Source organism: Lycorma delicatula, chromosome 12, assembly GCF_047948215.1.
Source record: "Lycorma delicatula isolate Av1 chromosome 12, ASM4794821v1, whole genome shotgun sequence".
Classification (NCBI taxonomy): Eukaryota; Metazoa; Arthropoda; class Insecta; order Hemiptera; family Fulgoridae; genus Lycorma; species Lycorma delicatula.
Window position 1 is genome coordinate 1,331,292 of NC_134466.1, and position 12,380 is coordinate 1,343,671.

The 12,380-nt window shown below is 32.4% G+C and overlaps 1 protein-coding gene across 4 annotated transcripts in view; it reads right to left on the bottom strand.

Annotated features, from left to right (window-relative positions):
- Positions 1-4,946: 4,946 nt before the first annotated feature.
- The window catches only part of LOC142332983 (growth hormone-regulated TBC protein 1-like), a 79,664-nt gene continuing 72,230 nt past the window's right edge, over positions 4,947-12,380 (bottom strand). For 3 of the 4 annotated variants that reach the window (XM_075379742.1, XM_075379745.1, XM_075379744.1), the window contains exon 8: positions 4,947-5,321. The gene's annotated coding sequence lies outside the window, so the exon portion shown is untranslated. The remainder of the gene's footprint in view (positions 5,322-12,380) is intronic. The other variant, XM_075379743.1, reaches the window with a different exon arrangement.

Below are 12,380 nucleotides of genomic sequence, written 5' to 3' on the forward strand. Positions count from 1 at the left end.
AGACCCGACGGCACACCGCCCTAGCTCTGCGGTACATATCTAGATGTTCACTTGTAGGTCTATTATTGAATTTGCGTAGTGCTCGCCGTCGATTCCGAATAGCACACACTTGCAATCATCATTCCACCACGGAACGGAAGGACGTTTAGGATTACCCGATGTTTGTGGGACATATCTGCTGGCAGTTTCAAGTATTCTGGACGTAAGAGAGGATAAGTTGCTCAAGGATGTCCGCACCGACGTTACACTGCGATTGGAAGGCCGTACGATATCCATCCCAATTCGCCTTTTCAACAATCCACCTCCGTGGCCTTCTCCGAAACTCGTGGTCCACACCGAAACGAAGAACAATTGGTTTATGGTCGCTGCCATGAAAATCACCACAAACAGACCAATCAAAACGAGGGAGTAAAGCTGGCGAGCATATGGAGAGATCGATATTAGACACAGTACCAGATGATAGACCAGATGATAGAATGTATGAGATCCATCATTCAGCAAACAAAGGTCCAAGTCCTGTCTCACATCGTGTGCTATATTTCCCCGAGTGGAGCAGAAAGTCGAGCCCCAAGAAACATGATGGGCATTGAAGTCTCCTACTATTAATGATGGAGACGGTATTTGTGCGAGGAGGTTTGAGATATCCAGAGCACTGAACTCAGTGTTCGGCGGGAGATATAGATTGCAGATATGCAACTTGAAGGGGACAGAGATCTTCACTGCAACAGCAAGAACGAGAGTAGTCAGTCGAATCCTTGTACCTCATCCTTCATGAAAATAGTCACTCTACCACTCTCTCTACCGTCCACTACACAGTCGAATCTCTCACAAAAGTATCCCCCGAGTGCGATTGGGTCATGTCGCAGAAGATGAGTCTCCTGGAAACACATGACAATCGGATCATGCAGCTGCGCCAGTACTCCAGTATCTGCAATGCGGGACCGTAGACCCCGAACATTCCACTGAATAATGTTCATAAAATTAAAGTAAAAAATATAAATATAATAATAATAAATATACTCAGGAAACCATACAGTATTCAGCTGTACGTGATTCTATTTTTCTTTTTTGTGTTCTTCAACTTAGATAACTTCGACGCCTTTGGGTCGAGAGGTTCCTCAACCATATCCTCCAGTATATGGGGTGACGGCGGAGGAGATTTATGAGAACTGGACGTCGCCACTGACATCCCAGAGGGGAGTGGTCATGCGGGTTACTTTCATGGGGACCTTGTTAGTTGGCTTACCGCCGTCTGTGGTAGCCTCTGCCCGTACCGGCAGCACGTTGGAAGCAGGAACTTTTGTATGAACGACACAGTTGGATCCAGTTATTGCGACACAGGACTTTTCACTCGCCCTTGTCAGCCCGGAAATAGCGGCTGTCGGCAGCACTTTGGGAGTAGGAACTTTTGTACGCACCACACTGCTGGATTCCGTTATTGCGACGCAGGACTTTTCACTCATCGTTATCAGCCCGGAAATAGTGGCCGTAAGCGAAGTAAACTGATCAGAAAGCATCTGAACGAGTTTCTTAAGTTCCGTGCAGGATCCGCACTGTGGAGTATGAACAGGTGAAGAAGTCTGTTTTGACGCAGGAGTGGCGAAGGACACATCAGGTTGAACGAGGTTCCGTAAGTTAACTATCTTCCTATACTCCCTGCATGCAGCCGGGAAATATAGTTTCTGCTCAGTACAGATCTCGAGAATCGCCTTCTCTTCCTTAAAGGTTGGGCAATCTCGGGAGCGAGCCGTATGCGAACCATTGCAGTTCGCACATTTTTCTCTTTCCTCGCAGTTAGCGTCACTGTGGCCTTCGGTAGCACATCGAGCACAGATCTCCGACCTCGAGCAAGATGTTGTAGTGTGACCGTACCTTTGGCACCTGAAACACCGCCGCGGGTTGGGAATGAACTGGCGTACCCGAACGGAGAAGTAACCCTCTCTAATCCTCTCTGGAGGAACAGGAAGACTAAACGTCAGTATATGGGACGGCGTCGGTTCTTCTGTCCCGTTCTGCCGTTTCACCTCTACAACACCTTGAGTACTAAGTTCATCAGCAATTTCCCTCAAATTCATTTCTAGAAGGTCACGACAAAAGATCACTCCTCGGCTGGTATTTAGGGTCTTGTGGCATGTCGTACTTACCATTATTGGTCAGACGTAACAAAGAGCGACTCTGCTCATCGTTATATGTCTTCACCAGAATTGTCCCATCACGTAATTTTTTAATGTTCCTCGGAGAACCAATACATCCTGTGATGCATTTATTAATCAGGAAAGGTGAGACCTTTTGAAGGGTTCCACCTTCCTGATTATTTCGAATAACAACAAAGCGAACATTCTTGCACCTAACACCACCGTCTTCAGCTGTAGCAAAAATTATCCTGGTCAGATGAAGCTGACCGAGGCCTTTTCACCAGACTTAGTGGTTTTTTCAAATGGACCACCAACCATCATAGAATTGGCTGTAGGAACTGAAATCTTGGTGCCACGAGAACCGGCGATTCAATAGACCACTCCAGCAGAGTGCACGTGTACTGGAGCTAGAGCTAAATACAACCGGGTTTGCTCTGGTGTCCAAAGGACATCGCTCGAGACTCACTACGTAGAGCCATTCACCCATCGGCACGATAGTTCCCACCTTGGGTTACGGTTGCATTTCGTACGATGTCGCAACACCATCAAGTGTAAGTGAAAGAGAAAACTGTGTTGGATGTTGTTGTGTAGTCGAGTAAATGTATATGTTGTAATTCATGTAGTGTACCTGATGTAGTATACGTGTATAGTGAAAAGTATTCTGCAGCTAAGCGTGCAGTTGGAAGAAAAGCTGCAGAGGCTAGGCCCGTGGGGAACAAAGCTGATGTTCTATTGAAATGTCCTGCTGAGTTCAACAAATTTTTGTTTTAAAGACATTAAAAATGGAGATAGGAGTAATAAAATTTTGTACTAAATTAGTATCTTGAAAAAATTTAAGGTAATGAATGTTTGTCTTGACTAAGGAGTGCAATAAAGAAGATTGGCTTCCTTAAAAGCTGGATTTGACACTTAATAGTTTTCTTCTCTTCATGAATATGAACAATTTACTTGCATTCTAGCACTTTGATGGTGAATTGTGTTCCAGCATAAAGGGATGATTAAAATCATCTGTCATCATCACTGTAGCACATACATCATCATCATCATCATCATCAAGTCAGACAGAAGAATTTTAACATTCAAAGCTTGTGAAACACTGTGATAAGTCTCTCAATTTAGTGTAGTATGTTCAAAATAGGTAAAAATTATAAAATTTATAACAGAAATAAATTAAATTTCTAGTTCTACTTTATAAATATAAAAAAAAGTTTAACAGTATAAGTCATAGCATTTTTATTAAAAACATACTACAAATTGACAAATTATGAGAAATAAATACACAAAAAATTAAAATTAAAAACATTTCTTTCAATAGTTTTCTATTTAAAAATTATAAAAGTTAGTAATAAAATCACTCTCACACTTCAATTTTAGATGAACAATACTGAAAGTATTTTGATCCAAATAATTTCACTTAAGGCTAAAATACTGTAATATAAAACCATAACTTTACCTATGCCAAACATTATAATACTGGCATAAAATTATAGCTTTTTACCTCTTTTATTAAAATTTATATTTGTTATACTCTATGTTTACAAGGCTAAAATATGTTATTAATCAAAAACTGACAATAAATAATGGCCAGAGTACAAAAATGAACTGTCAGTGTTAAATAAATTTCTAGTTTATAGGCCTTGATTGGTAACTGATAATCAAATTTCACTACTGTACTATTTTTGACGCTAAGGTAATTAATATTATTAAACGATACACAATAATAATTGTTATTAAATATAAAAGCACATTCAGCGTTTAATTATAATTAAAAGTAAATAAATAAATGTACTTAAATATTTTAAATTAAAAGGAGAAAAAATACTTAGCGATACCATATGAACATTTATATATTTAGACGGTAAAACATTGATTATTATCGATAGACTATTCTGTAAATTAAATAGAAAAATCTCTTAAATGTTCTTAACTTACTTCAAAACATTTTCAGTCGCTCTTACGACCTTCAGTGAACGGTAAATTAATCAAGATGATTTGTCATTTTAAAATTTAATAGTTTAAAAAAATTAAAACAATCCGTTTTAACATCGCTTCGTTCATATGAAAAATTAACATTACAAAATTATTCTACTGAGAAACAACATTCTAATTCTTATTCATATACAAAAATGTGACTTCATCTTAATTTACAACAGATTTTATATGAAAATGTTTTTTTAAAGAAAGTAATTTGAATTTAAAATTCCGTTCACAAAGAAAGATTTTAACATGTAAATCTGAACTAGTTGTAAAATCAATAGAAATACCATAACTATTGTTATCATGCAAACGGACTGTAAAATAAAACATCCTCACCGTTTAAAGCAGCTAAATATGATCAATTTGCTTGTTAAATTTATCACCAAAAAAAAAGATATGAATATAATTAATAAGGATGCATTTGATTTAAGGATATTTGAATCAAATTACACTGTCCAGATGTTAATTCAGAACAACATTATAACTGAACTGATATATATTTTTTGTTTTTATATATATATAAAATTCATCAAACATTGATCGTGGTACTAATCAAATTCAATATTAACAACTTAACCACCAAAACACAGTAAAACAGTATGTTGTTTGCAACATAGTGTTTTATGTTTTCTGAATTTTAATTTTTTTAATATTTAATTGCAATTGTAGAATGTTTTTTTTTTTATTTTAATATGCAATTGTAGAATTTGCGTACCAACTGATAATGTGGAATCCCGCAACTATTTGTGTAGTTTTTTTTTTGTTTTATTTGTTATTGTGTTTTGATGGTTAAGTTGTTGATACTGAAATATATATATATATATATATATATATATATATATATATATATATGTTCAAAAAGTATCTATATACACGTTTATGTTGAGGAATTGTATTATGTATGTTATGAATAATGTTTTCTGCAAAGGTTGACAATTTTTGTTGTTTGCAATATGCTTCTGCAACCCATTCAGGCTGGTGACCTTGAGATGAGAAGGTGTATCTGGTTCTTTGTTGTTCATTGTGTGTTCATCACCTGCGAATGATTGAGACCAAGTTTTTCTAGAATAAGAATATTATAAGAATAAGAATAATATTAACTTTAGAAAAGTGATTGTTTCTCATTGAATATGTCTTCCTTGAGTTCAATAAGTACACACAGACAGCGAAAGATGAGTCTTCTGTTAAATCTCCCACGTATACAGGTTCCTAAATAACACAGTGTAAGACCGCTAATTAATAAATTTATTGTGACAGGATCTACAAAAGTATTATGACTGAAGCGGTACATCGTTAATATTCGATGAAGAAAAGCTCATGGACATACCAGCTACTATGCAATGCAGTAGTCCCAAGTCCATGCAAAAGTTGGCCCGACAGAAAAATATCAGTTACAACTGCACCCAAAACAGTTCATAATATATGTCTCATACCATATAAAGTAAAAGCAACTGAAATGTTACTGACTGCAAAAAGGAAATTCAATACTGAATGGTTTTTGACAATTTCTAATACACAATTCTCACGATATTTTGGACTATGTTTTCTATAACAATGAAGCACAATTCCATATATCAGAGTGCACGCATACACAAACCTCATCTTCATGATCTGTCAACAACCCATATTCCATAAATGAAATTCCTCTACGTGACTAGAAGATTGTGATGTAACCAGAAGAAGAATTACTCATCCCGATATTCTTCACAGAAATAATAGCTCAATATTGTGAAATCATTCACCAGTTCATGGAAGATCTAAATAAGGATGAAATTAATAATATTTGGATTCATCAAGACAGCACGACCATTTGTATTAATTTCTAAGGGCTTGTAGCCACTTCACTTTCCAGACTTAACCCCGCTGGATTTTTACTTCTGAGGTTAAGCAAAAAGTGATGTTTATCGAGAAAACCAGCAACTTTAAACTGCTTTCGTGATTTCACTTAGAACATTCCAAACGAACAACTTGTGAGAGTCTTCAAGAACAATTAGAAATGTGTGGAAATATGTTTAGATATTTACAGGGACTATTTCCAATAACAAGAAAAATCAATGTTAAATTTTGTTGTTCTAGTGCATGACAAGTATATATAGTTACTTTTCGAATGTACTATATTATATTCATATTTCAATTTACTTTTCATTAGTCAAACTTATTACTTGAAGAAAAATTTTTAAGGCGTTCAGCTACTCAAGAAGGTTGTTCCTTATACATCCTAAAAAACAGAACGAGACTATTTCATCTAGTACCCAATTCATCATTATAATTTAAGTGATCATCAAGTACGGAATATATTTTTAAATTATATATCACAATAAATTTTATTTGAATTTAATGATGGCCTTGAAAATGCTGAAATTTTTAAAATTTGTAACATTTCTAGTCAGTAAGAAATATGACTCCAGAAATAAATAAATAATTATAAATACTTGTAGTCACTGCGACCTCTATTTCCTTAGACAAAATTACCCCTTGCAGATATTTTTTTTTAGTAAATATGTAAATTTATTAATCAACAAGATAATTTAGGTTATTACTCTTTTTTAATAGAAAATAAACATAATATTTTAAATGAACAATAAATTCCTAATAACTGTTCAGAATGTTACCATGTTTGGTGAGGTATTTTTTAACATTTCTCATAAATGAAATATTTTAAATAAAGCTGATAGGTTTTTTTTTGTAACAAAGACAGTTTTGGAATGAAATTCGTATTTTTGCTGAATGTAACATGAAAAGATCAGTTTGTGGAAAACCGTTTGATGATTAACTAAACTTATATGAACTATGACTAAGTTAAAGAGAAAATTTTAAACAAATTTCTGTAAAAAATCATCCAAATTGAATAACTCGCTACTTAGATAAAGTGTCATTAATTACTCTGAAATAATAATAATAATTTAAATATCACATTTTTAATAATACATTAAAATATAAAAATGAAGTTACAAATTAGAAAAATGTTGAAAAAAATAATATTTGATAAATCTATATATATAAAAATCAATGTTTGTTTGTCTGTCTGTTCCAACTTAACTTGAGATCTACTGGACAGATTTATCTCAAATTTTGCACACCTACACTTTGAAGCCCTGCGGTGAACATGGGCTAATTTTTTTGGACCTTTGACATAACAAAATTTTACAATGAAATTTAAAACACTTTATTTCTTCCTTAAAGTTTATATAATTTTCAAAATGACTTTGATTTTCAAGAAAAATTTAACTTTTAGCTAACATTTTTTTTCAACATTGAATTGATTAATTTTGAAAAGGGCTGAAGTTTTAACGTACAGTTATTCCTGAGTTTCAATTGATTTAGCGCACATGCATATGTAATTTTTACGATTCATTCATTTACAATTTTTTAAAGCCGTTTAAAAACATAAATAAATAGCCGCTTTTGTTTATCATGTGTGTGTTACTAATTTAAAGTGTGTAAAGTATTTAACTGCAATCTTTTAAATTCTGTGATCTTTTTTCAAAACATCATACCGTGCCTAAAAGACATTCTTCAATCGGGAGAAATACAAAAAAAAGCACGTATGATAAAAACTGTTCATGTGGCAGAGACTGAAGACGAAAGACAGTCAAGATTGGAAACCGACCGAATACACACAGCCCGATCCCATTCGACTGAAACAACTGAGCGACAGGAAATACTTTAGAAAGCGACCGAATTCGTACAGATCAATCCCGCTCGACTGAAACAACTGAGCAATGGGAAATGCGATATGGCACCATTACTGTATGTGTGACTGATTGCACCTGCCTCCAGTTATTTGACTAATAAATATAAAATAAAAAGATTGACCACCACAGGAAATGCAAGTAATCATATAGCGTGAGCGAAGCTGCTACTGGGAGCTAGTATATTATATAACACAATGGCTAGTTTAGTCTATAAATGATGCAATATGTTTTTTTACAATTATTTTTGAACAATATATTATTTTCCTACTTAGTGAGTGCGGCCTCTGCGTTTACTTCATTGATCTTTAGTAGATAAAGTGAAAAATTTAATCAATTTTTACTAGAATTTAATTTTTTTCTGTCTATTCCATAATTAGAAATATACAGTTTCTTGTAGACTTCAATCTCTTTAACTATTTTGTCAATAATGATAAATCGTACTTTATAACCAGTTTATTTCTTTAAAATTTTCATAATTTTCACTGGGCGATACAGCAAATATTAAACCAGTATAATGTTTTTAACTCGCATAAGAATTCTGCTCATTACTACTACTCGTTTCATTAAATCATTTAATACTGTGTTTATTACCTTCGACTGGAATAATCTCAAAACATTTAATTCATTTACATAGTCAGTCACTGCTGAATTCATACTTTTGGTTTTTTTACTATTGTAAGTTAATTTGAATGGCTCTACATTTCTTAGACAGAATATTTTTATCGTTTCCTTCACTCTCACCCACTATTCAAACTAGTGATAACATAACAATTGCTTCTACCAAAAACGAAACTGAATACGGCAAAAATAGCACATGTTCACACAATAACAATAACATTACCCTTCAAAATTCATTCCAAAAACATGTTTATTATTAACAAACTACAAAACCAGCTTTTTTAAAAGCCAATATTATTTCTGAAAGATATAAATTAACCTAAAAAAAAAACTAATTAGAATTTACTGTATATTCAAAGAATTATAGTATTTTCTTTTTAAAGAGTAATTTGATGAAAACCTCAATTACCTTGTTGACAAAATACAAAACTACACAGAACCAAAAAAAAATTGCAGGATTATTTTTTGTTAAGTTTAAAGAAATTTTTTAATTTTGTTTATTTTGCTTACCTCTGCAAGAAGTAATCTAGTCTTAAACAGAGACATAGTATAATACATACTATGTAATATATTACGACTGTGTTTACGATTTTCAACTGAAACCAGTTACAAAACAAATTAATTCATTTGTACTGAAAATCATTGCTGATCCAATACTTTATATAATTAACTCTTTTTACAATGTCAGTTAATCTAGATTTCTTAAACAATTGTTTCCTTCATTTTTATCATAAAAAATGAAACTGAGTGATAATATAATATAAAAATTACTTTTATCAAAAACGAAACTGGATACAGCAAAAATAACACCTGTTTGTAACAAAACAATTGTATTAATAATGATGAAATATATATATATATATATACAAGGTGTGTGAGAAAAGTAATGAGATTGGTAACACTGCGAGCAATCTGGCAATGCTGTATCTACCGGTCTGTGCTAGACTGGTTTGTTCATCCCTTCCACATGCTCAGTACGAGTTTCAACTCCATTCAGCCAACACATTATTTTTGACAGTGAAGTTGTGTTTTTGTTGTGTGTTACGAAGGTTTTGTACTTTTAATAATTATATATATAATTTAATTAATTTAAATTTAGTAAAAAAAAATTTAGTTAAATTAATAACGTATATAAAAACAAACACTAAGTACTAATTTTTCTCCTTTTATAAATGACGAATTAGAATAAATAGTTTTATACAATAAGAACATGTACTTATGATTTGCTACAATTAAATTTAAATTTGCTATTTTTTTAACATTTTCACTGCACTCCATATTAATAAAAGCAACAGAAAAAACAGGTACTTACGTATTAACGCCACCGCAGCTACAGCTTTATTTAAAAACAAAGTAGTCGATCGGATTTCGGTGGAAAATGAACAGTCTCTTTATTAATTTTAATAAATGGTTATTTATATTTATTTATTTTATAAATATAATTTAACCAAACTTAACCTACGCTCGCTAACCTTGACTAATTAACACCGTAATTTTTTGAGTATTTATTTAATAAATACAGTAATTATTGCAGTTATTTATTATTTAAATAATCAAATCACTCCTGTTAATTAGTCAAGGTTAGCGAGCGTAGGTTAAGTTTGGTTAAATTATATTTATAATATAAATAACCATTTATTAAAATTAATAAAGAGACTGTTTTGAATCTATGTTAAACTCTAAATCAGCCCATTTTCCACCGAAATCCGATTGATTACTTAGTTTTTAAATAAAGCTGTAGCTGTGGTGGCGTTAATACATAAGTACCAAAAAACATGTACCATTTAATACAATTTTGATACTTAAAAGTTTGAATAAGACTTTGCTTTGTAGAAAAATTTTTTGAAATTGAAATAATTTTAATAATTCTATAATAAAAAAAATTAAACTATTATTTTAATTTTATTATCGTTTATTGTGTTTCAAAAGACAAGATTTTAAAATCAATATCTATAAAAGTCAATAATTTATCCTTTTGAATGAAATAGTAAACAAAATAGTTAGTAAAATGCACTGTAACTTTATAATGTTTATCTTTATTATGTCTGTCATGAATTAAAACATCTGAGGTGTAATCGAGACTAGTTAGAATTGGTTTCTAAGAGTGAATTTATTTCAGTCACCACCTGTGATAATAAAAATATTGATGATGGGGCTGAATATTACTTCCGTCCATACCAACCCACTTTAGGTAGATTAGTATGCTAATACGTAACATTTATTAGGCTTACGGGAGATAAGTTCGCTTGTCATACTCTTTGGTGATGCTTGGCATGAGATTTTGTTATTCTTAGGAATGACTAAGCCATTTTCATGAGCGATTTAATCTCATGTCAGATCACTTGCAACAATCAGGATGTGGTAACCAACATATGTAGACAAGAGTTTTTGAGAACAGACTCGAGAATGTTTTATGACCTCATGTCACAATACGTGACGACTATTTCCATCAATTATAACAAGAATTATTTTGATGTACAAGAGGTAATAAAATCATTATTAGATCTAAGTACATAGTGGTTCGAAAGGAGGTCAAATAATTTACATCCTCAATCTTGGCCTACTAGTAGAATCAGAGAAAGGAATTAGAATTTTTTAATAGTGTTTAATGAAGTGAACAAAGGTGATTACATTCAAATGTAGGAACTTTATAAACGACAAAATAGTTTTAAATGTTTGCGATATAACCTATAAGGAAACGGGCAGAAAAGGAAGAAGAAATCACACAGAATCTTGGCAGCAAACACAGTAAGATTTGCCTTAAATAAGGTTATTTAAAAGCAGAGCCTTATCAACATATACTGGGACTGCAAATAATTCAACACTTTTGCATAGAAGTGCAATAACGGTACTGAGGGAAAGATATGTAAGAAGATTATATGCAACTGAAGTCCAAGTACAAAAAAAGGATACAAACACTATTAAAGGATCGAATAAGTGAGTGAAGATGACAGAAAAACTAGAGATATTATGAATGAATAAGGAATTAAATTATGTAAATGAATAATGTCAGATCAATCAGCAAAAATATAAATAAAAATTTTTAGGAATATAAACTTAAGAAAAATGGTATTAATAGAAATAACTGTAGGAAAATGCAAAATTACTGTGTTATAATAGGCCCATGCATGTGAAAAAGATATTTTTAACCTGTTTAATGCAGAAAAATAGTTAAGGAGTAATATGTTGCTCTAATTCCCTACAAAAATAGTCATCTGACAATTTAGACTCAGGCACAGAACTTGATCGGTTTGCTCCAATCTATTGGTTTGGATTAGAAATCCTTCAAATGAACTGAAACAAACCAATCTTTCTACCGAGAATCGTTCTTTTCTTAATAACTACATTTTTTGTTACCTTTCATCCCTTCCTTCCCAATGGTGCTTTCTAGATTTGACTAAGTGGTTACAGGATTTATGGACAAGTTATGAGGATGTTTAGATAATATTCTAACTATCTGTGACTTCTGGTGAAAGTTAATCTGACTTAATGGAGATTCTGTGTTCCATCTGGCAACCGCACAAAAAGCTTAATCGGCAATTGAATTGTTTATCGTCTAAAGCCAGGCTTTTTAACACTTCCTAATTCATACTTAACCTGGTAAAAACTAAAATGATAATTACATACTGATTGTAGAAAGAGTGTACGATGAAAAGTTTCTCACAGGCAGCAATACATTAATTTTTTTCTTTTCACGATCTTCCCAGAGGTTCTTATAACTGTAATTCATATAAAGCATTACAGTTATAATAACTCGGTGAATTAGTGAGAGTTGCTTTTATTTCGAGTAATGATATACACTGCATAGCCAGATCCTGTGGTAAACTGTGTGAATATGTCAATTCTTACGGTTGAATATCGTCTGCATTTTGGTGAGCTTGGCGTGCTAATTTATGACAGTAAACTTAGGCAAGTGAAGAAGGCAATAAGGAAACCACTTTACACCTTACTTTCT